At 36.1% G+C, this 23,678-nt stretch overlaps 1 non-coding gene across 1 annotated transcript; it reads right to left on the minus strand.

Annotated features, from left to right (window-relative positions):
- Window positions 1-5,749: 5,749 nt before the first annotated feature.
- Window positions 5,750-5,856, minus strand: LOC113864126. Its single transcript, XR_003504731.1, has one exon. It is a non-coding gene; the product is annotated as a small nucleolar RNA R71 (small nucleolar RNA).
- Between the last annotated feature and the right edge of the window lie 17,822 nt (window positions 5,857-23,678).

Genomic DNA, 23,678 nt, shown 5'->3' on the forward strand with positions numbered 1-23,678 from the left:
ATTAAAAAGAGAGGCTAAAGCAGAAAAATTCATAGGAAGCGATAGTGAATTAGAAGTTGTCTATTCTCCAGAAATTCAGAACACTCCTAGAGTAAAAAGAACACCTACACCTTTGAGACAACCAAATCCAAAAATAGAGATGGCAGAACATAATAGGATTAGAACATTAAGGGACTCTGCAATTCCTAACATGCAAGGTTTTAATTCTTCTATAATTAGGCCAACTATCCAAGCCAACCATTTTGATATTAAACCTCCCCTATTACACTTAGTCCAACAGGATCAGTTTTCTGGTGGAAATTCTGATGGCCCTAACCTACATATTTCAAACTTTTTGCAGCTGTGTGATGTAGCGACCTAGTTCACTACATTGTTGATAACTACTTTATAACATGACAATTCAGAAAACATCAAAATCTGGTCATTATTTTTTTTTTCTTTCACATATACAGTTTGCAACAATAGTTCTCTTTCAAGAAGAGAGTTAACATGCATATACCCTTTTCATTTCATCAGTCCATAGCTCACTATCAATAATGTACTTATATCAAATCATCACAACTCATCATCAGAAGATACCTCAAATATGTTAAATATAATTTGCGGAAACGATAGATTCATAGTTCAACAGTACGGTCAACATGGTTCAAGTACAGCATAAGTAAAATAGAAACAGACTTAACTCCCTAAGAGCAGTTCCACTACAACATAAATAAAATAACATCAATCAAGAGGCGAATAATCTTCAATAGGGTCAGACTCCTCAGATGATGTCGGGGAAGCGGAACTAGGAGTCGTAGCCACAGAATCTCCACTATCCTCCTCTATCCATCCAGTAGGGTGAGGGGATGAACGGGTAGCAGCAGGTGGAACTAAAGTAGATGGGTGTGCAGGATGCATGTAAGAGGGCATGGTGGTATACCTAATGGAGGATTCCACCACATGGAAATCCCTCTCCATTGGCACGGGTGGAGAAGTGGGGGACATAAAAGAGAATGGTGCAGCTGCAAGAGTAGATCTTGCAGTAGGTGTACGGGGGTCTACAGACATGGGTGTGGGAGAAGCAAACAAGGCGGGGTAAGGTAACTGAGTGTCACCAGGAGGTATAGAAAAGACTATCTCAATGGGTGTGTCGGCAGTATACTGGGTAATCCATGAACCTCCATTATTGACTCCATGAATCACTCGAGCAAATCTGTGGAAGACGCTCTGCTGAGCCGTAGAATCAAATACCCATATGTCATCCTCAGAAGGAAGGATGAACACCTTCACCTTGTTCCTGTTCATCTATATAAATAAAAGAAAAACGATACGAACAACACAAACACAGGGGTGAGTTCTCCAAACACAAACATCAATCATAGCCAAACCCCAAGGAAGGCAGCATCACAGTCACAAATCCATTCAACCATTCTCACTCAGCATCATACAAAGTTCAGCATATAATGGGGGAATAAATGTAATCACAATCATAGTCAATTCCACAAGTATTCAACCATCCCTAATAATAATGCATATGATGCATGAATGCAGGTTTTCATCTCTCTCATATAGTCACTCATTGTGTTATTAGCATGCAATGATGCATGGGGATCCCAAATCTCTATGACTGGCGACTTGCCCAGCATTTACAATAGAGATAGATAGATAAATTCAAGTCGTGTGGCGATCGGAGGACTCCATTCCCTACTCTGCACAGATATAATAGATAGAAAAAATAATAATAGCACATCATTGATGTGAAAGGCCATACAGCACGTTCAGGAATGGACCTCTACGACCCTAGTATTATGGAGCTCACGTCAGGTTTGGCTAAGGTCTTGCAAGCGGGTCACGACCCGGCTACAGGGAGCTCAGCTGCCATGTGCCACTAAGGTCGGATGTTCCCTCTTTGGCCATCCCCAGAAGATCTACTTTGGACCGAACTTCCAATACCTTTAGCTGTGCCTCTGTAATGCCATCAAGTCGTTTCACAAGATTATATATGATGCATGAATAGCATTTTCAGTTTTCTTGTGATTGTTTTCTCAACTCATATCTTCCAGCCATTCGGGCTGTTGCACAGATATAATAGAAGTCACATCGGACTTAAAATCATAGCATATAGCATCAAGCTAAAAGTCATCATAGACTTAGCAACATGGATAGATAATCTCCATGAGTCACATGCCTTAGCATGGATAAATAGATACCATGAGTCTCACAATAAATCTCACTGAGTTCATAATAATAATTCTCATGATAATATAATTCAGGAACTCAGGACATAGCATATAATTTCTCATCAAAATTCATAATCTCATGGTTTTATAATTTCATACTCATGGATAACTTCAATGCAGCATAATACATCTTTGGACCTTAACTTAGGCGAATCATTCAGGCCTTCATAATTCATTTCTCTTTCTCACTTCATTCTCTTTTAAAATTCAGCACCATCCCATTTCTTAATCCTTATAATTTCACCATTCAAATTCATCCTATTCATTTCATTATTCTCGTTAACCTCTATCCCCTGATTATCTGTAATTCTTTTAATTCAAACTCTTGCTTTCTCCATCTCTCCTTCACAGTTTTTTTCTCTCCTTAAGTGGACAATTTATTAAACTTATCCCCTGCCTAAACCATCAACCAAACAATTTAACTTACACTAGATTTAAAGGTGTTACCTCTCGGTCTTCTTACTTTTATTTAGGGAAAACAATTCAAGCTTATGTCCTTATTATGCTACTAACTCAAATCAATTCATTCCACCATTTTTCTAAGTTCTATCTTCTCAAACTTTCACACTTTTTCTTATAAGATGTATGTGGTTCCTCACTCTCTTATTTCAACCACTCAATATAAGTCAAATTCACAATATCCACAATAATTTCATTTAGGTCCAAGGTCCTTTTTGATAATTCAGCCCTCAAGGGCACTAGATCAACATCAATATATCATTGTATAATCATTTTTTCGCTGCACAATCTCTTAATTCATCAAGTCTTTTGTAGTGAGATGCAAATGATGCATGTAGCACTATCAACACAAACATTTCTTGGCATAATCATAATAAATAGTAAGTCATTCAAATTTTCCAGCCAAGTGTCAATTCAACCTCTTCACGGTTTTTTCAAGGAATAATACAATTCATGAATAGTACATGATTTCACATCACTTAAATTTTTCTAGCAACTCATTCAAGCAAGCATCACTAATTTCAAGTACAAATACCAAGCAACATCAAGGTCAATCACAACCAATTTTATAATCAATCATTCAATCACACACTCAACCAAGTCCCACACGGTTCAAGGCATTCAAATCAAGACAACACACTTTCAAATTCAGTTTTAGTTTCCTTAAAATGTAAGGTACAAACAAGATATTTTTCTGAAATTTTGCAACACTTTTGGATGTCAAAACCGAGACCATCCAAGTCCATTTCCACTCTTTCTTTCATAACCTTTTCTCCCATTATTCTTAACAAACTTTTCATATTATACCAAGGTTCTAAATCAATTAATTTCAACCTTTTTCCTCAAAATTTTCAGAACTGTCTAGCCTCCAAAATCTCATCAATTGTCAAGTTACTAACAAGCAAATTTAGAGAAAATCAACATGCAAACACCAAGTTCCATCATCCAAGTGCAATATTTTAATTTTCAGCAAAGGACTATGTTTAAAAGTGTGAACCGAGACAACACAAGTGCAATTTAGTGTTCAAGCTCTCAAAATTGCTAAAGGGGTTCTCTTTATGAAATTAGGTTTGGTAACAAAATGTTCAAAACATGCAAATTCACGGTTCCAAGGTCTCAAGGGTATATTTTTGTTTATTCAAGAGATTTAGCAAGAAAACCTCTAGACCGAAACTTGTACAAAAGATTTCCAACACATTTTCAAGTCCAAAATTTCGTACAAAGGTTGGATGTCACATGCAAGGGTTAAAAATTCAAAATTTCTAAAGAATCTTTTCACACAAAACCAAAACTGAGACTTTAAAAGTGAATTAAGTAATTTTCAAGTGAAAATCCAACAAGCAAGTGAAGGAATACAACATGCAAACTCATGGATCATGGCTTTGAAGGTGGATCATCATGGAAATCAAGGGTTTCAAACATGCAAGGACAAAACCGAAATACTTTCAAGGGAGAAATTGCAAACACTTAATAAAGTTTCAAGCTTTGAGAGAAATCAACACATCTAAGCATGAAACCGAAAATTTCAAAGAGATAAAATAGGATACAAGGCAAACACTCAACATGCAAATGAAGGATATTGTCATCCAAGCTCACGGTTACTTAATGTCAAGGGTGGATCATCATCGGAACAACAAATTCATCCAAAGAAGTGAAAAATTGAGACATACACAAGGAATAAACGACATGCAAAAGTTCAAAATGCAAGCTTTTAGAGAGATCACCTCCTTTACACATAAACTGCAAACTTAGAGGTAAATAAAGTGAAGAAATCAAGAAGAATTCAACATGCAAATGGTGCAATGAGCTTGATCAAGGTTAATGGAAATAAAGATGGAACCTTTACAAGATTTTACAAAGTTTTCAACCAAGGAAGGGAAATAAAAGAACAAAGGATGAGAACTCCCCCTTGCCTTGAGTTTTAGGCGTGAAATGAAATGAAGAAGGGCTGGAATAGATGGATCTCCAAGGAAAGCTTTGCTGGACCGAGAAAACAGCAGCCAAGTTCTTCAAAATTCTCCTCCAAAGTGGGTTCCTTCCACACGAAAATTGAAAGGATGAAGGAGGAGGAAGTTAGTGATGGTGAGGTAAGGTGTTTGAGTGATTTTGATGAAGGAGTGGTGGTGTTTGAGGGGTTGCAAGCTCTCGGTTTTCTTGAGAGAAAGTGAGAGAGTTTGAGACTTTGGGAGAATGGAAAGTGAGAGAAAAGTAGAGAGAAAAGAGAGAGAGATTCTCAGTTTTTGGCTTCCAAAAGGCTTAATCTCAATTAGTAAACCTATTTATATGGAAGGTTCAAGCTTTAAGTGACCAATTGCCACTCAACATGTGCATTTTGGCTTGCTTAGCAAGACTTCCAAACTGAAAAAAGCTACACACGGTTTTAAGTGAGTAAAAGCTCAAGTGAATTTCGTAAATTGGTGCAAGGAAAAAGGTGTCACGGTTTTTAGTGCATGAAAATCTAGTGGCCGATACTAGATTTGGAAATCTCCAGGTAATGATTGCTAGATCTCAAGGAATTTTATGCAATGATTTTGATGGCTAAGAAATCATTACTAAATCTTTGTAATGATTAGGAAATCTCACATTTTTCGAGACACATACTTATGATTTGACAATTATTTAAATAAGACAAAATTTAACTTTTCGGATAAATCTCTCAGGGATATTTTAGACGATACTGCTGAATAATGTCAAGGAAATTCTTGGATGATATTGGAACTAAATATTTTGCATGCAGTTACCCTAAAATGCCGAACTCAGAAATAATTCAATATTCTAAAAATAAAAATGCAACATCTATCTAATTTATTCCGACGCTAGCAAGCCGGAATCAGCTAATAATTAAAATCTAAGGACTACTAGCTAATTTACGAAAATTGGGGCGTTACATGTGATACCATAAGAATGAATGGGGTTAGTGAAGAAGCCATCAGACTGAGATTATTTCCTTTTTCCTTGAGAGATAGAGCCAAATGCTGGTTGCAAGCTCAACCACAAGGAAGCATCACAACTTGGACAGAGCTAGTGAATAAATTTCTAACCAAGTATTTTCCTCCATCCAAAGCTGCAAGCTGAGAAGAGAAATTACATCCTTTGTGCAACAGGAAGGAGAGTCATTATATGAAGCATGGGAGAGATATAAGGAATTGTTGAGAAGGTGTCCACATCATTGTATTCCAGACTGGTTGCAATTGGAAACCTTCTATAAAGGAATGAATACATCAATAAGAACAATGGTTGATGCTGCTGCTGGAGGTTCCTTAAATACAAAGTCTTTAGAATAAGCTCAGGTTATGAAGCTAAGGTTTTGGAAACCTTTCTCGCACAGAACCAGCTACAAAATCAGATGTTTTCAGAATAAATAGCTGGCTTGACTCTGCAAATTAGCAATCTTCAAGCAGGGAGTATGCCTACCAGTCAGTTAAACTGTGATTTTTGTGGAGGAAATCATGCAAATGGTGCATGTGAGGCATCTACAAGTGAACCACAGGAACAAGTGAATTATATGAACAATTTTTAGAGACAATAATCCTCCTATCCCCTTGGATTTCAATTTTTGAATAATAGAAATCAGCAGTATTCTAATTGGAATAATTAATATTCTGCTGCCAAGAATTCTAACTCCAATTTACCTTTTTCTAATGCAAGTCCAGCAACACAACAGTCTTATTTTTAGAGGAATCCATCCACTCAACCTAAAGGAACTCAGAAATTTTCCAAACCTATGAATGAAAGGTTGACTAAGATGGAGGAAACCATGCTGCAGTTTATGAAGGTGACCCAAACAAGCTTCAAGAATCAAGAAGCTTCTATGAAGAAGTTGGAAACCAAATTGGACAGTTAGCTGAACAATTATCTAGCACGGATGAGGGCAGATTTCCAAGCAATACAGTGATCAATCCTAAGGAGTAATGTCAAGCCATCACTACTAGAAGTGGAGCTATAGTTGCAAGTCCAAAAGCTACAGAAAAGAAAGTTAATGATGAAACAGCAGAGAGGAGAATTGAACAAGATTTGCAACAAGGAAATTTTAAGCTATTGAAGAAAGATCATCCAGAAGAAAAAGTAGAAGTTCCTATGAATTCTAAGAGGAAAACCAAGAAGTAACTCTGTGAAGATGCTTGCAAGCCAATAGATCCAGAAAATACAAGAGGTTGCCTTATCCTAAAAGGGTCCAAAATCCTAAACAGGAGAAACAATTTGAAAGGTTTCTGAATATTTTTAAGAAATTACAGATTAACATACCCTTTGCAGAAGCCTTGGAGCAGATGCCTTCATATGCAAAGTTTATGAAAGAACTACTCTCCAGAAAAAGAAACCTAGAGCATGACAAATAGTACCCTTGACAGAGGAATACAATGCCATTCTCAAGAGAAAGCTTCCTAAAAAACTCAAAGATCCAGGATCATTTAGCATTCCATGTGAAATAGGACAGTGCACTGTTGGAAAAGCATTGTGTGACTTGGAAGCAAGCATTAACTTGATGCCCTTAGCTATCATGAAGAAACTAGGCATAGAAGAAGTAAAACCTACCAACATCACACTGCAGCTAGCTGATAGATCATACACTTATCCATATGGAGTTGTTGAAGATTCATTGGTTAAAGTTAACAAGTTCATTTTTCTTGCAGATTTTGTAATTCTGGACATGGAGGTGGATGCAAACATACCTTTGATCCTAGGAAGGCCATTTCTTGCAACAGGGAGAGCTTTTATTGATGTGCAAAAAGGAGAACTTATGCTTCGAGTTCAAGATGAGGAGGTAGTGTTTAATGTGTTTGAAGCATTAAAATATCCAGTTGAAGACAATTCATGTATGAGAGTAGATATATTGGATTCTCTTATTACACATTATCCTATTAATGAATTTCATGAAAATTTTGTGTTGAGAGAAACCATAGTTGCAGGAAATACAAATTTGAGTTTTGTAAAATAGAACAAATGATGGAAATTGAGCAGCAACTAGAATCCCTACCAATTTTGAATCTTGCAGAAAAATCAGTTAAAGAATAGCTGAACAAGGAAGTCAAAGAAGAGAAAAATCAAAAGCTAGAGCTCAAGCAGCTACCTTCCCACTTGAGATATGCTTTCTTGGATGAGAGTCACAAAAATCCAGTCATCATCAACAATGATCTCAAGGAGGAAGAAGAAGAAAAACTGCTGAGAATTCTCAGAAAACACAAATCTGTAATTGGCTAGAGTATTTCAGACTTGAAAGGTATAAATCCTTCTTTTTGTAAGCACAAAATTTTATTTGAGGAAAAGTTTAAACCAGTTGTGCAGCCACAAAGAAGATTGAACCCAGTCATGAAAGAAGTAGTCAAGAAATAAGTCATGAAGTTGCTAGATGCAGGGATCATTTATCCAATTTCTGACAGCCAATGGGTGAGTCTAGTCCAAGTTGTCCCTAAGAGAGAAGGGATGACAGTTGTACCAAATGAGAAGAATGAACTCATACCTACTAGGACTATCATTGGCTGGCGCATGTGTATTCACTATAGGAAGTTGAATGATCCAACTAGAAAGGACCATTTTTCACTGCCATTTGCTGATCAAATGGTGGAAAGACTTGCTGGACATGCATTTTACTGTTTTCTCGATAGGTATTCAGGATACAACCAAATAGCAGTGGATCATTTGGACTAAGAGAAGACTGCTTTTACATGTCTATTTGGAGCTTTTGCATATAGAAGAATGCCTTTTGGATTATGCAATGCTCCTACCACTTTTCAAAAGTGCATGCTTTCCATTTTTTCTGATTTGGTAGAGAAAATTATAGAGGTGTTCATAGATGATTTCTCTATTTTTGGTGATTCATTTGATGATTGCTTAACTAATTTATCCACTGTTTTGCAGAGGTGTCAAGATACTAACCTTGTGTTGAATTAGGAGAAATGTCATTTCATGGTCCAAGAGGGCATTGTTCTTGGTCATAAAATTTTAGAAAAAGGAATGAAGGTGGACCAAGCAAAAATAGAAGTCATTAGTAACTGCCTCCACCAATCAATGTTAAGGGAATTAAGAGTTTTTTAGGACATGCTGGTTTTTATAGGAGGTTTATCAAAACTTTTCTAAAATTGCAAAACCTCTTAGTGATCTACTTGTGAAAGATGTTGATTTCATATTTGATGATGCTTCTTTGCATGCATTTTGAAAGAAAAACTGATTTCTGCACCTATTCTTGTAAAACCTGATTGGAATTTTCCCTTTGAATTAATGTGTGATGCAAGTGATAGTGCAGTGGGTGCTGTTTTAGGATAGAAAAAGGATAGGAAATTACATGTCATTTACTATTCCAACAAAGTTTTAAATCCTGCACAAGTGAATTACACAACCACAGCAAAAGAACTCCTTGCTATTGTGTTTGCCTTTGACAAATTCAGATCATATTTGATGGGATCAAAAGTTATATACTAACCATTCTGCACTTAATGAAGCCAAGGTTGCTGAGGTGGATGCCAAGCCAAGGTTGCTGAGGTGGATTTTGTTGCTGCAGGAATTTGAGCTGGAAATTAGTGACAAAAAAGGAAAGGAAAATGGAGTAGTTGATCACCTATCTAAACTTCCATTGGAAAGTCTAACCCCTAACTCCTTGGAAATTAATGAAGAATTTTCAAATGAATGGCTTCTTGCAGTAGAAGAAATGCCTTGGTTTGCTAACATTGCAAACTTTAAGGCTACTCAATTCATCCCAAAGAGTTTCACTTGGCAGCAAAAGAAGAAGTTCTTACATGACAACAAATTCTATGTGTGGGAAGACCCTTATTTGTTCAAGATTGGGGTAGATGGTCTAATTAGGAGGTGCATCCCACAAAATGAACAATCTGAAGTATTATGGCATTGCCACAACTCAGAATATGGAGGCCACCATGCAAGTTCAACGACTACTGCAAAAGTACTGCAAGCAGGCTTCTTTTGGCCTACACTTTTCAAAGATGCCAAGAAGTATGTTGAAAGTTGTGATAAGTGTCAAAGGACAAGCAACATCTCTAGGAGGCATGAGATGCTATTGACAAATATTCTAGAAGTGGAATTATTTGATGTATGGGGAATTGACTTCATGGGACACTTTCCCCCATCATTATCTCATGAATACATCTTAGTGGCAGTAGATTATGTTTCTAAATGGGTGGAAGCCATTCCCACAAAAATAAATGATGCCAAGATTGTGATCTCTTTTATAAGAAGGAATATTTTTGCAAGGTTTGGAGTACCTAGATTCTTGATAAGTGATGTAGGTGCTCATTTCTGCAACAAACACCTTGAAACAATATTAATGAAGTATGGTGTGAAGCATAAGGTTGCTACTCCATACCATCCACAAACAAGTGGACAAGTGGAAGTGTCAAACAGAGATATCAAGTAGATTTTGGAGAAAGTAGTGAGTAGTTCAAGAAAAGACTTCTCAAAGAAACTGGATGACTCCCTATGGGCATATAAGACTACTTTTAAAACTCCAATTGGTATGTCACCATATCAATTAGTCTTTGGAAAGACATGTCACTTAGCTTTGGAGTTGGAGCACAGAGCTTATTGGAGTACTAAGTGGCTGAACTTTGATTTACCAAGTGATGGAAAGAAGAGAATTATGTAATTACATGAATTGGAGGAGTTCAGACAGCAAGCTTATGAGAATGCAAAGTTGTACAAAGAGAACCAAGAAAATTCATGACAAATTCATTCTGCAGAGAGAATTCAGACCTAGACAGCAAGTGTTGTTGTTTAATTCCAGATTGAAACTATTTCCAGGGAAACTTAGATCAAGATGGTCTGGACCTTTTCTGATAGCAATTCTGATTGAGGATCAAAAGATAGGGAGAGAATTCAAGGTTAATGGCCAGATATTGAAGGTCTATCAGGGAAAGGAGTTTACAAGGAAATCTCATGCATGAAATTAGTTCCTCTTGAGTGAGGAACATTTAATGTCAAACTAGTGACGTTAAAGAAGCGCTTTATGAGAGGCAACTCACATTTCTAACCCATTTTAAGCTTTTTGTATTATTTTAGAAGTTTGCATTTCATATTTACAAATTCTGCAGTTTCTGCAAATTAGAATTCTACTGCATCTGATTTTCTGAGGTGAATTTGATAAGTGATTAAAGGTTTGATGTTGTGAATATGTATTTGAAGGTTTAAAGTATGACAAGTGAGTTATTTGAGTTTTGAAAAGCAATTGACTAATGAAAGGAGTCGCTATGTTGCAGGGAAGGAGTTACGCAGAGAGTGAAATTTGATGTTCCCCTTTGGAACAATCACCTTTACTGATAAAAGTGATCATGCAGAGGCATCAAGGTAAACACGCTCCTCTGGAACACTCACTCTCACTGATGAGAGTGATCACACAGAGGCAGATAGGAAAACATACTCTCTGGAATGCTCACTTTCCCTAGAAAAAGTGGCTACGCACAGGTAAGTATGAATTTGCTTATGTGCGTTACTCTTTTTTATGAAAAAAATTGCAACATTGCTTGCACGTTATCACTTTGCCCAGTAATAGTGATAACACGCCCCTCACCAAAAAAACTTAACTCTCTGGAACGCTCACTCTAATAAAATAAAGTAACCATGCTAAATATCTTAAATAATGTAACATTCACTTTTCTTGTTTAAAGTTGTCACGTGCCCATGCGTGACTATAAATATAAACTAAAGTGAACATGCACACACCTTTGCACTTAAAAATTCCCCTTCTCTCTGAGCGTTCTTTGCAATTTCAATCTTCCTTGTGTCGACCTAGCAGCAGCAAGCTTTGCCCCCACATTTCTGCATCCTTCTTGCCAGGTACGCAACTCTCCTCTCTCTGAAATAAGTGGACTAGGGTTTTCTGTGTTAATGTTTTGGGGAAAAATGTCAAAGGGGGTAATGTGACATTGTTCTGATGATTTTTGACTCAATAATAGAATGGACAATACTCTGAATAAGTTTCTCTGTTACGTATGAATTTTCTAGGAGATTAGAATCTGCATTGTGCCAACTCTCTGATTAAATTTCTGAAAAAGTTCAGTAATCTATAAAGACTTTAATAGAAATGTTTTGATTGAAAGATAATGGTCTGAAATTATCTTATGCACTGTGTTCTGTATGTATTGTTTTGGAAAATGTCAAAGAAAGGTAATGAAGCATTGCCTAAGTTTGTTGAAAAGTATTGAAATTGATTGTCTGAATTTATCTTCTATAGTGTATTCTGTGTTTGAGGTTTTGGGAAAAGTCAAAAATGGGAATTAGTGGAATTGTTCTAGTATTATTTGATTCAACAATAGAATGGACAAAATGTTGAATAGGTGTTCACTGTCATTCATGATATTTCTTTTAAGGAAAGTCGACCATACATTGCATACTATTTGAACCAAATTTTTGCAGAATCCAATATGTGTAAAATAGACTTCTGTGTAAGTGTTGGATTGAAAATATCTGAATATGATTATCTAAAATTATTTGTGATTCTGAAACTAGTTCTGGATGAATGTGATACAATAACTCTTTACTGATAATGAGTGAGTGCATAACTGTGTTGAAAATTAGTTCAAACCTGAACTTAGCTCTCTGCATTACCATATTTTTCTGAAAAAGTGTGCACTCTGAACTTACAAATTAGGGATATCAATTTAAAAAAATTCTCTGAATATGGTTGATCAATTTTGTGCATCTGTGCTTCTATATCTGAATATTGACATACCCTGTTCTGCTAAAATAGCTTTTATACTGAAATTACAGAGTTTGTTGAAAAATAGATTGATAACCTATATTAATTCTTTTGTGTGTACCTGATACTCTCTGAAAGTATGCAATCTAAATATATTAGGGATATCATTTTGAAATATCTTTAACTGTGGTTGCTCAATATTGTGCATCTGCATATTAAAATACCTGACAACAAATTACATGATAACCTGTTCAAATTATAGCTGCAAGTTATACTTTCACCTCTAAGCAATTGGTTATTCATTGCAGAAACTGAAAAATGGCCAAAACCTCTTTAAACACACCAGTTGGCTCCTCCAGGAAGACTCAGGCTGGATCTTCCAGCAACACTCCAAAGAGGAGATCCAACAGAAACATCCAAGTTAGATCCACCAGAAACACTCCTAAATCAAAGAAGGACAGAACAGATGGTGCCTCAACTTCCTCACTAATTGAAGTATGTGATCCAAGGTTCAGAAGTATTGCCCATGAGAATTTCTTCAAGGAAAATATTTTGAGGAGAAAGATTGTCCCAGACAGAGCTTTTGAAATAGCTGGGGACAATTACTCAGAATACAAGGAAGAAACTCCTAAAAGAGGGATTGGGAATCCTTTTGTTCCTTAGCTGGAATGGGTTGGAAGGAAATAACCTAGGAGTTTTATACCAATGCTGTGAGGTTCAAAGGAGACAAATTCCCTAAGTTCAACACAATGGTAAAAGGGATGAGAGTGGACTTCACTCTTGCAAACATAAATATAGTGCTAAACATAAATTCTGCACAGCAGCCTGCACAGCTGGAATTTAGTGCTTTCAAGAATAGTCCTGACATTGACTATGTGCAGATTCTGAAAAAGATTTGAAGGCCAGGAACAACCTGGAAGTTGAACCAGGCTAAGAAGCCCAAGTGCATAGTCACTGAAAACTTGCTGCCTTTTGCCAATGTGTGGAGCATGTTTGTACTGAATTCCTTCATGCTAGTAAAACACAACTCAACATTGACAATGAAGAGGGCTGAGTTGCTTTTTGCCATAGTCACAGACATGTACATAGATGTAGGGGAAATTATTAGCGAGTGCATCCTGAATATCTTGAAGACAAAGAGGGATTCACTAGCTTTTCCCTCGATAATCACACTGCTCTGTGAAGATGCAGGGGTAGAAGTTTGAGAATATTAAGAAAGGATTAGATCTGTGCCTACCATCTCTGTCTCTATGGTGAAAGAGATATATGCCACCACATCTTGCACATCAGCACCTCTCATTCCTTCTCAATATAGAAAGGAGAAGCCTATGATGATGAAGGACTCCTTGAAGATGGCTGAAAGGCAAAACCAGCTGGCTGAGAGGCAAACTGAACTCCACAATAGTGTTAAAGCTCGAGTTATGCTGTTGGAGTGTATCATGCTGAATATTGGTCAGAAAATGGGAATGACCAAAGAGGAAATGTACCACACTCCTGAATTGGCAGAAAATGCCCAATGCCTTCGCTCTTCTATGTTTAAAGATCTGCCAATCTACAGAACTCATTTTCCACAGCCAGCTGAAGAAGTAGTGGAGAAGGAAGATGAGGAAGAAGAGGAAGAAGAATCTTCAGATGCTGAGGATGCAGCAGATGAATATTTAGGAATTTATTTTTTGTCATTAGAAATTTTGTAAATTTTTGTAATTAAGTTTCAAATCTTTTTGGGGTTGTAATTACAATTTGGTACATTTTGGTTTAATTTTCACATCTCTATTTTGAATATCTGTTACCTTTCTAATTAATTGCCTTTTTACTTGCTAATTGATAAATTTTTGGTGTTTTGTGCAGAAAATGTCACAATCACACATCACTTACACACAATGGATGCTCACACTTGCACAAGTTGCCATGAAAAGGGGGGTTTCATTCTCTACCTCTTGTTTATGTGTTAGCTTCACATTACATTGAATTATTTATGAAAAACACCAAAATACTAGAATAGCTATTAAACTACTTTCTATGAATCAAATGAAGTTTAATTGATAATCTGTGAATTCTGTTTGAATTTTCTTTTTAAGTTGTTTTTCCCATTCTCAAAATGAGATCACACTTGTACTTTCAAAATAAGGCAATCTTGCCACTAGGTGCATATAATTCTAAAAAAGTGAATTGTGAGTTCATTGATCTACATGTTCACTTACAAACCCCTAGTGAGACTTGAGCTGCATACTTTTCTTGCATGTGTGATTAATCATAATTTTGTTGTACCCTCTAGAACTTGCCTTATTTCTTGATTAAATATGCAATTTACAGTTTTCACATATATGATGGAGGCCTTGTTTGAATATGCCTAGTTAGCCAAAATAACCTCGTTTGTGCTTGATTGTCTTAGTTCACCCCTTTGAGCATAATATCCCTTTTCTTGAAATTACCTCATTGTAAGCCTTGCTGAAAAACCAATTTTACCATTCAAATGAAAAGAGGCATAGTAAGTTTAGTCAAGAATGAGTTTTAAAACTAAGTTTGGCGTGACATCTACATTTTAATTGCTTGAGGACAAGCAATGTTCTCAGTTTGGGGTGGGGAATAGCAAGCTATCTAAGTTTTGAATTCACCAAGACATAAAGAAATAGAAAAAAGCTGCAGAAAAATGAAAAATATGCAGCAAAGATGATGAAAATAGCAAAATGTGAATTCAAAAGAAGAATATGCAGCAAAGTGCTGCAGGAAAAGGAAATAGTTAATGGAAGCAAGAAAGAAAGAAGAAAAACTTGAATCTTGCTACACGAAGAATCTATGTGCTGCATAATTAAGTGAATTAATGAGAAATATTGCAAGTCTAGGCTAATTTTAAAATCATTCACTCAAAATGCCTCTGATCTTTTGAAATTGCACGTATTGTTTTCCATGTTGTTCAATACCTACCTTAACCTTCGCCTTGTTATAACCTGAAAAAGTCCTCTAGATGTGTGATTGACTGTATTAAGCAAAAGAAATTGAGAATATGGGCAAACATATGGTAGAGTGTAGTTAAATTGATGATTTAGAGAGAAAATAGTACCTAAACATTGTTGAGTGATGAGGGAAACACTTCCAAGTGAGCTGTGATGATGTTTATTAATTGTACTCACATGAATTTTGATGAAATATATGAACTTATATAGCAATTCTTACTCAATGATGAGTATTGGGATGAACAATTTGATTAAAAATTTTGCAGAAAACACAGAATTGGAAATTGAAAAATCTGAAATAAGCAGTTTGTGAATTGATTTTGAAAAATGGAGGAATTACCCTTGGTTTAGTGATAAATCCACATTTTACCGTAATTTTTACTATAATTTTGTCAATAAATAAGTAGTAAAGTGCTAAGTAAACTTGAACATATCATAAAAATTGCATTAATATTCATAATTATGTAAATAGTTTTGATTTTTAGATTTTTAGTCCAATTCTGAACAATTTGACTTAAAAAATGACTTAATCCTTGTGCAGAAGCTTGAGCTGAGAGTTTGAGTTGAAGATTGAAGTGAAGAAAGTAGAGGAATTGAGCTTAAAAGATGAAGAATCAAGTGTTATATGAAGGGCGTAATCACTCTGAGTACATAGAGTGAACACTTTGAAGAAGAAAATTCATGAAGATCAAGAGAGTAGCCACTTCAAGTGTTCAGAGTAGCTATGCAAACATGCACGTAGCCACTTCAAGTGCTCAGAGTAGCTACGCAGAGCGCATAGCCACTTCAAGCGTTCAGAGTAGCTACGCCCAAGGCTAATCCAGAACTGCACAGTGCACGTAGCTACTTCAAGTGATTAGAGTAGCTATGTAATTTAGCTCATAGCTACTTCAAGTCTACAGAGTAGCTACGCAAAAATAACAAAATTTTAAATATCACTTCTAAGTGTCAACTTTGGACGATTGGAGTTCTTAAATCAGTTTTAGAAGCTTCTAGAAGACCTTTGATGCTAGAATTCTCATAGATTAACATGTAGAACAGCAAAAGGCGTAAAATACCATATAAATAGAAGTTGAAGGTTTAGAAAAAAGGACTTTTGTTCATTTTTGTTATTTTCCACTTTGTAATTGTTTTAACTTCCAAGGGAAGTTAAAGAGAGAGATTGGGAGCGACTTTCAAACTTCATTTCTAGAGGAATCAGAGTGAAAATTGGGTCTTGGAAGATGTTCTTTTGCTTGTTGTCTTCTTCTTCTCTTACTTCTCCTTTCTCCATTGTAATGTTGTTCTAAACCTTTTTGGTTAGGGATCTATGGATCCAGATTTGATGTTGTGATGTAATTGTGGTTTGAATCTTAAGATTTTAATTTAATTGAGTATGTGATTCTGTTCTTAATACAGTTGTGAATTAATCCTTCATTCAATTGAATTTGAAGGAATTTTCATCAATGGAAATTGAGTTTATTTCTCATATCTGAATCATATGCCTAGGTTATTGATATCTTAGGAATAAGTATCATGATCTAGTAATCCTATAATTTCCAGAACTTAATGCAGTATTTGATTAAATTTCACCTAAGGGATTAGGGAGGTTTAATTAGGTATTAGGCTCAATGAGGCAAGGAATTGTCCTTTGGTTAAAGAAGTGAAATTGATTAGCAATCAATTAAAATTCTCAAGAGTTCAGAACATGATTATATTGCAATTGAAAATATGGTGAAGTGATTCCTAACTATTTTCCACATAATATTCTTAATACAAATTTCGTATTCTATTTTTACAGTAATTCCATTACCTTTTATTCTTCTTATTTCTTATTTTTACATGTTATAAACCTCTCAATGAATTGTTTTGTTCAACTAATTATTAAATTGTGAAGTGGTAATTGAAATAAGATCCTTGTGGATGATACTTGGGGCTCATTGAATTCCAAATTTTATTAATTGTTACAGCTACCTAGTACATTTGCTAGTTAGTTCTCCAATTGTGTAACATTTAGTTTGATTTGCTTGAGGACAAGCAAAAATTCAAGTGTAGGGTAGTGATGAATCCATATTTACACTAATATTTTAGTGTATTTCTAACCCATTTGATAAGGAAAATATATAAGAAAAGCAGAAAAATTTAGAAAAATAGAATGATTGAATGTTTTCTTTTAATATGTAGTTATTTTAGCATTTGTGGAATTTCTGCTTAGATCATAAGAAATTAATTTTCTTTTTGTCAGAATAATCTGAGCAAAATTCATGGAAATGGAAGATCAATGGAAAAGAAGAGGAAGAATAGCAATTCTGGACTCCAAAACACAAGAACAATGGAATGCAAGCTGGGCGTGATCACTATTGTCAGTGAAAGTGATCACTCCAGACATCAAAGAGGAATACACACTGGGCGTTAACACTTCTACCAGTGAAAGTGATCGTTCCCGAGCTTAAAAGAAAAAGGGAGTTTGGGCGTGGTCACTCTTACCAGTGAAAGTGAGTGTTCCAGAGAGTTACTCAGAAGAGCAAGCTCTGCATTAACACTCTTACTGGCGAAAATGAGTGTTCCAAAGAAGGAAAAATTTTAGCAAGCTCTGCGTTACCACTCTTACTAGCGAAAGTGGATGTTCCAGAGAGGAGTGTATCAAGGCAAGTTATGTGTGGTCACTCTTGCTCTCGAAAGTGATCAGGTGCAACCACTTAACCTCCTGCGTTGCAACTTTTACCAGCGAAAGTGATAGTTCCAGTTTCCAGAAACTACATGAGCTTCTGCATGGCCTTTCTTATCAGCAAGAGTGATAACGCACAAAATTGGGATTTATATAGATACTTGTTTTAAGCTCAGAACTAGGGGTCTTTTGTTCATTTTTTGTTTTTTCTGTTAGATTCTCGTTGAGAGAGAGTAAGAGAGAGGATTGGGGTTGAATTTTGAAGCTCCAAGAAGAGGCATTGGATTAGAGCTCGTGGAGATGACTTCTCTGCATTTCTTCTCTTCTTCTCCTTCTTTCTCTTTCTCTGTTGCAATTTGTGCTTAATTCTTCATAGTTAGGAGTTTATGGAACTTAAATTGATGTATTGATTCGATGTTTGCTTTTGAAATTTGAGTTCTTGAATTAATTGAATTGTTAATTCTGCTGTTATTGCACTCTGTGAATGGAAATTCGTATGGTTAATCAAAGAGAAATATTTACCAATGGAAGTTGGATTTGCTTCTCTGATCTGAGTTAGCAATCAGAATTGGGAATTTCTTAGGGATAAGAAGACCTAATACTGTAATCCTACGGTTCTAAGTCTTAATGCAACTTGAAATTGAACTTCACCTAAGGGATTAGGGAGGTTTAGTTGCTTGTTAGGGTCAATGATTTCAGGAATTAAACTTTGACTATTAATAAGAGAAACTGATTGGCAATTAACCAATTGCTTGAATGTTCAGAGGCATAATTGTATTGATATTGACATTCTTGTGAAATAAATTCCTAACTATCCTTCATTCATTTCTAATCACAACTTTCATACTCTTTTTACTGCAAGTTTCTTATCTTTTGATTGTTCATGTTCTTGACTTCTGAATGTTACAAATCTTCCAATTTCGTATGGCTCAAATGGTTATAGTTCTGCGATGTGATAATTGATTTCCTAATTCCGTGCGGAGACGATATTCTGATCTTAAAAATTACTCATTACTTGCTGCAATTCCCAGTGCACTTGTTAGTGTTTTGAGATTGTAAACAACATATCTCTCCTGAAACTACTCACTCTCACACTTGTGCCTTTCACTCTCTTTCTCTTGTGAACGACTTTCTTCATAACCTCCTCTCTCCAAGGAGCCAATTGCACCGTCTGCCCCCTACCTCTTTTAGACGTTCGTGCTGCCAGCAAAGACTCAAGTCGTGGATGAGTCCCTGCAATCCTCAAGGCCAAGCCTTCTACTCCTTTCTCATTCTTATTCCAAGCAAGGTTAGGGGAGTTCATGTTTGTGCTTGATTGTGTGTGGTTGTTTACATTTGCATGCATCCTTTTCTCCCCCTCACTCTTAGTCTTCGCTGAAAACTTGCTAGTAAAAAGATTTCTTCTCATCCCTTAATGATTTTACTTGAATGGTATTGTAAAAATCATGTTTTTATGGCCTGCATGAACTCGATCATGGTCAAGATGATATTGCATGTCATTGATGTTGAAATACTCCTATGATTCTTGGTTGTTCTTGCCTTTTTACTAAATAAAAATGATATCTTTGAAATCGTATGCTATTGCATGTTATGTTCTTGTATAGATTGCATGCTTTCTTTTCAGTTCCTATTATTCTACCTCTGTTCATATCATTCTTTTGTAAAAACCACTTGATTCCTTTCTGTCCACGTCTTTTAGAGTGAAAATCGAATAAAGAACTTATTTTCCTTTTTGGTTTTTACCTTACCGACAACCAATTAACCACTTTATTTTAAATCAAGTCTTCGCTGTTAAATGTGAAGTTTTAAATAAATTATTTCACCATTTGGTCCTAGATCCTAATGATTGTTGACTTAAAAATTTTAGTTGCATGTAGAATAAAAACCGCGGCTGTTCTAGCAACTTTCTTAATGATACTCATCTAAGAGAATACACTTTCCATTTTGATCTTCCACTAGAGTGGTGATATTTATTTTCACTCCCTCTCCTTTCTCATCCGCCACTTGGATTATGTATATGCATGGTTTCCCTTCTTTTGTGTTTGTGTGTCTGGAAGTGTGATTCAAATTTCGTGATGTATGATCTACGCTCTGTGATTGAAATGTGTAACCCGAAAATGATGAAATGTGGATGTTATTACTAAATTATTCATATGCGTTAGGTGGAGAAAAAGGGGGGAGTCAAGGTCACAGTTTGGCACAGCTGGGGAATGTGGAGTGTTCAGGTTCAAGAGAAGAACCTTGGGGTTAGTGAAGGGGGTTACCCCAATGGCGCGGAGTAGCTCACCGTGGCTGGGACACATCGCCACCAAAGCCTTCACTAATCCTGACCGAGCAAGCATTGCCGAGGATCGTGGAAGAACTCATTCCTGAGGAATCGAGATGAAAATGGGGGAAAATACCCCTGATTAATTATGTACAATATGTTCTTGTAGGGAATGAGAGTCTCCGATCGTCTTGACTAGAGGAATGCTGGAAGTTGAGGAAGTAGTAGATCATGAGTGGCATATGTTTGATTTATTTGTTGATTAACTTCTGTTATTCTGTTTGTGTTTTGTGACTGCAAGGTTGGGTACAAACTTTGAGAATATGTGTTCCCTGGAATCTGATTTTTTGTTTACTTTTAAGTTCATTTTGATTGCCTTGCTTATTCAATTACTAATGGATTATCATGTTGGAACTCACCTTTTTTTTTGTGATTTCTCTGTGTGGCATTCTCTCGTGTGTTTGCATGACTGTGTGACAGATGGACCCACAACAAGCAATGATTTGGGGAACGGACTATGGAGGGAAGGAGGCATGGACGTACGATCCGGCGATGCGCCATCTCGTGTATCAAGGGATGATTTCCATGAATGTGGGACCCCTCGCTGAGGAAGGATGGAGGCCTTGCTGGGGTGATCACCTTTTTGCCGACATCTCCGTACCTCTGGCATCTGAGAGGAGTATTGTTATCCATTCACCCCCTCTATCTCCACAACATTAAGAACCCCCTTCTAAACGGCTCAAAACCCTTGATAAAGGTAAAACCATTATAGACCTTAACTTGGAACCTACTTCTTCCCTTAGTTCTTCTTCCGTACCTGAATGGAAAGACATTGGAGTTGTTGAGTCTTCCATCCGTCCTATACCTTGCTGTTCTCTGAGAATTCCTTTGCCTCCTGCTAGTGACGTTGGACCCTCTACATGACGCCCCTCACCACCAATACTCACTTCTCATTCACCACCTCCTACCATTGGTTGGATTGACAACGATCCAGATGACTTGCCACCTTCTCCCCGCCCTCAACCAGTGGATGATTCTCTCGACTCTAATGGAATGGAATCTGACCCTTGTGAGGATTCCCTTCCATTGAAATTTTATGTGTAGATTTCTTTTGAGTAGTCATGGGTTGATACTGCTTGTAGGACATTACTTTTATCTTTTGACACACTATACTTTTAAGGGTTTTTAATTCTTCTCGCTGCACTTACTTTGGACCAGTGGTTTTGGAATATTTCGTTAATTCTTTTTTCTTTATGAACGATTTCTTTACGCTCCTCATATAAGTTTTAAAGTTATATGATAGTTATATGCATGCTTGTTGATACACTATTGGAGAACTAACTAGCAAGTGTACTAGGTAGTTGTAGCAAGTAATAAAATTTGGAAATCAATGTGAGTCCCAAGTATCGTCCTTAGGGATTAGGTCTATCAATTACTACTTCACAAATCAATAACTAGTTGAGCCAAACAAATATTGGAGATGTTTCAAATCATTTGAGAACAAAAACAATAAAGTGCAAAAATCTGAAAAATACAGCAAAACAGAATATGAATTTTGTATTAAAATGCTATATGGAAAATAGTTAGAAATCACTTCACCAGATTTTCTATTGCAATGTAATAATGTTTTGGACTCTTAAGAATTTTAATTGATTGATAATCAATTTCACTTCTTTAACCAAAGGACAATTCCTTGCCTCATTGATCCTAATATCTAATTAAACCTCCCTAATTCCTTAGGTGAAATTCAACCAAATATTGCATTAAGTTTTGGAAATTATAGGATTACTAGATTATGATACTTATTCCTAAGATCTCAATAACCTAGGCATGTAATTCAGATCTGAGAAATAAACTCAATTTTTATTGATGAAGATTCCTCTAAATTCAATTTAATGAAGAATTAGTTCACAACTGTATTAAGAACAGAATCATATACTGAATTCAATTAAAACCTTAAGGTCCACATCCAAAATTACATCACAATATCAAATATGGATCCATGGATCCCTAACAAAAAGAAATCAGAACATGCTCCTAAAAGAAAAAGAGAGAGAAAGAGTAGAAGAAGTGGAGCTGCAGAATTTCTTCATAAATCCAATCCCCAGCCTGATTCCTTAAGGTACAGAGCTTGAAAGTTGCCCCTTATCTCCCTATCTAACTCTCCTAAGGTGTGGAAATGAAAAGAAAACAAAAAATGGCAATAGACTCTCATTTCTAAGTTCCTAATTCCTATTTATAGAGTTCCTCCCATTCTTCAACTTAACCCTTGAAATTTTGATAGTTAGTTGTCCCCAAGTGTTCTGGAATCTTCTAAAAGTGATACAAAAGCTCCAAACGTCCAGAATTAGAAGGAAGAAGAAGTTATGAAAATTGCAGAATTATGCGCCAAGACGCGCAGTGGCTAAAGTGAAGGTGCGCGGTTGCGCGCCTTGGCTGCAAGTGCTATGAGTTGCAACGCACTCTTGCGCGCCAAGGTTTCACGTGATGTGCGTTTCAACGCATAGCACTTCAATGAAAACTTCTTCCATGTGCTCAACTTTGCGTTGCTACGCCATCTGCTATGCGTTTCCATGCTCTATTGCGCGCCAAAGCGCCAAGTGATGTGCGTTTCAACACAATGGTAGTTGTCCCATTTCAGTTGCTGGAGTGTTAACGCACATCATTCAAAGTGGCCATGCAGACGCAGTGCTGTATTTTGTTCTTTCCACGTTCAAACGCCAATCACTTGGAGTTGTAATGCCCAGCTCTTAGGATTTCTTCAAGCTTGATTCTTTGACTATTCTTCTTCAATTTTAGCTGCTAATCCTTCTTTTAAGCACTTTCAACAACTTTCTATCTTTTTGCATCAACTGCTACAAAAATCTAAACAATTTTTAATATTTCAACAAAATAACAATTTATACTAATTATATTATTTTTGTGATCTTTTCAAGTTAATTTAGAATTATTTTCCTAATTATTAACCAAAAACTATGCTAAAAACATGGTAAAATATGGATTTATCACCACCCCAAATTTAGAATTTTGCTTGTCCTCAAGCAAATCAAATCAAACAAAAGGGAAAGAGAATAATCCAATTGACAAGAATTCAATCATCAAACTGATTTTTCAACATTTCTAATTCCCAATTCTGTATCTTTCTGATTTCTCATCCAAATCAAGTTATTCATCCATTGATCAACATGATCATTACACTGTTTTAACCACTTAATCAACAAAAATATACCATCTGAAGTCATGTAATTCAGCAAAGTTTCATATGAGCAAAATTGAAAAATATGTTCACAACTCACAAGTAGTGTTTCCTTCATCACTCAATTAGTGTTTAGGCTCAGTATTTGCTCTCAAAATCATCATTTTTACTACACTCTACCATAGGCTTGCATAAATTCTCAATCACCTCTAAAAAAATGTAACAAATCACATATCAAGAGAATTTTTCAGGTGAAATTGAGGTTAAAGGATAGGTAGGTGTTCAATCAAT

This window comes from Abrus precatorius, unplaced genomic scaffold (genome assembly GCF_003935025.1).
Source record: "Abrus precatorius isolate BTA unplaced genomic scaffold, Abrus_2018 Scaffold3, whole genome shotgun sequence".
Lineage (NCBI taxonomy): Eukaryota > Viridiplantae > Streptophyta > Magnoliopsida > Fabales > Fabaceae > Abrus > Abrus precatorius.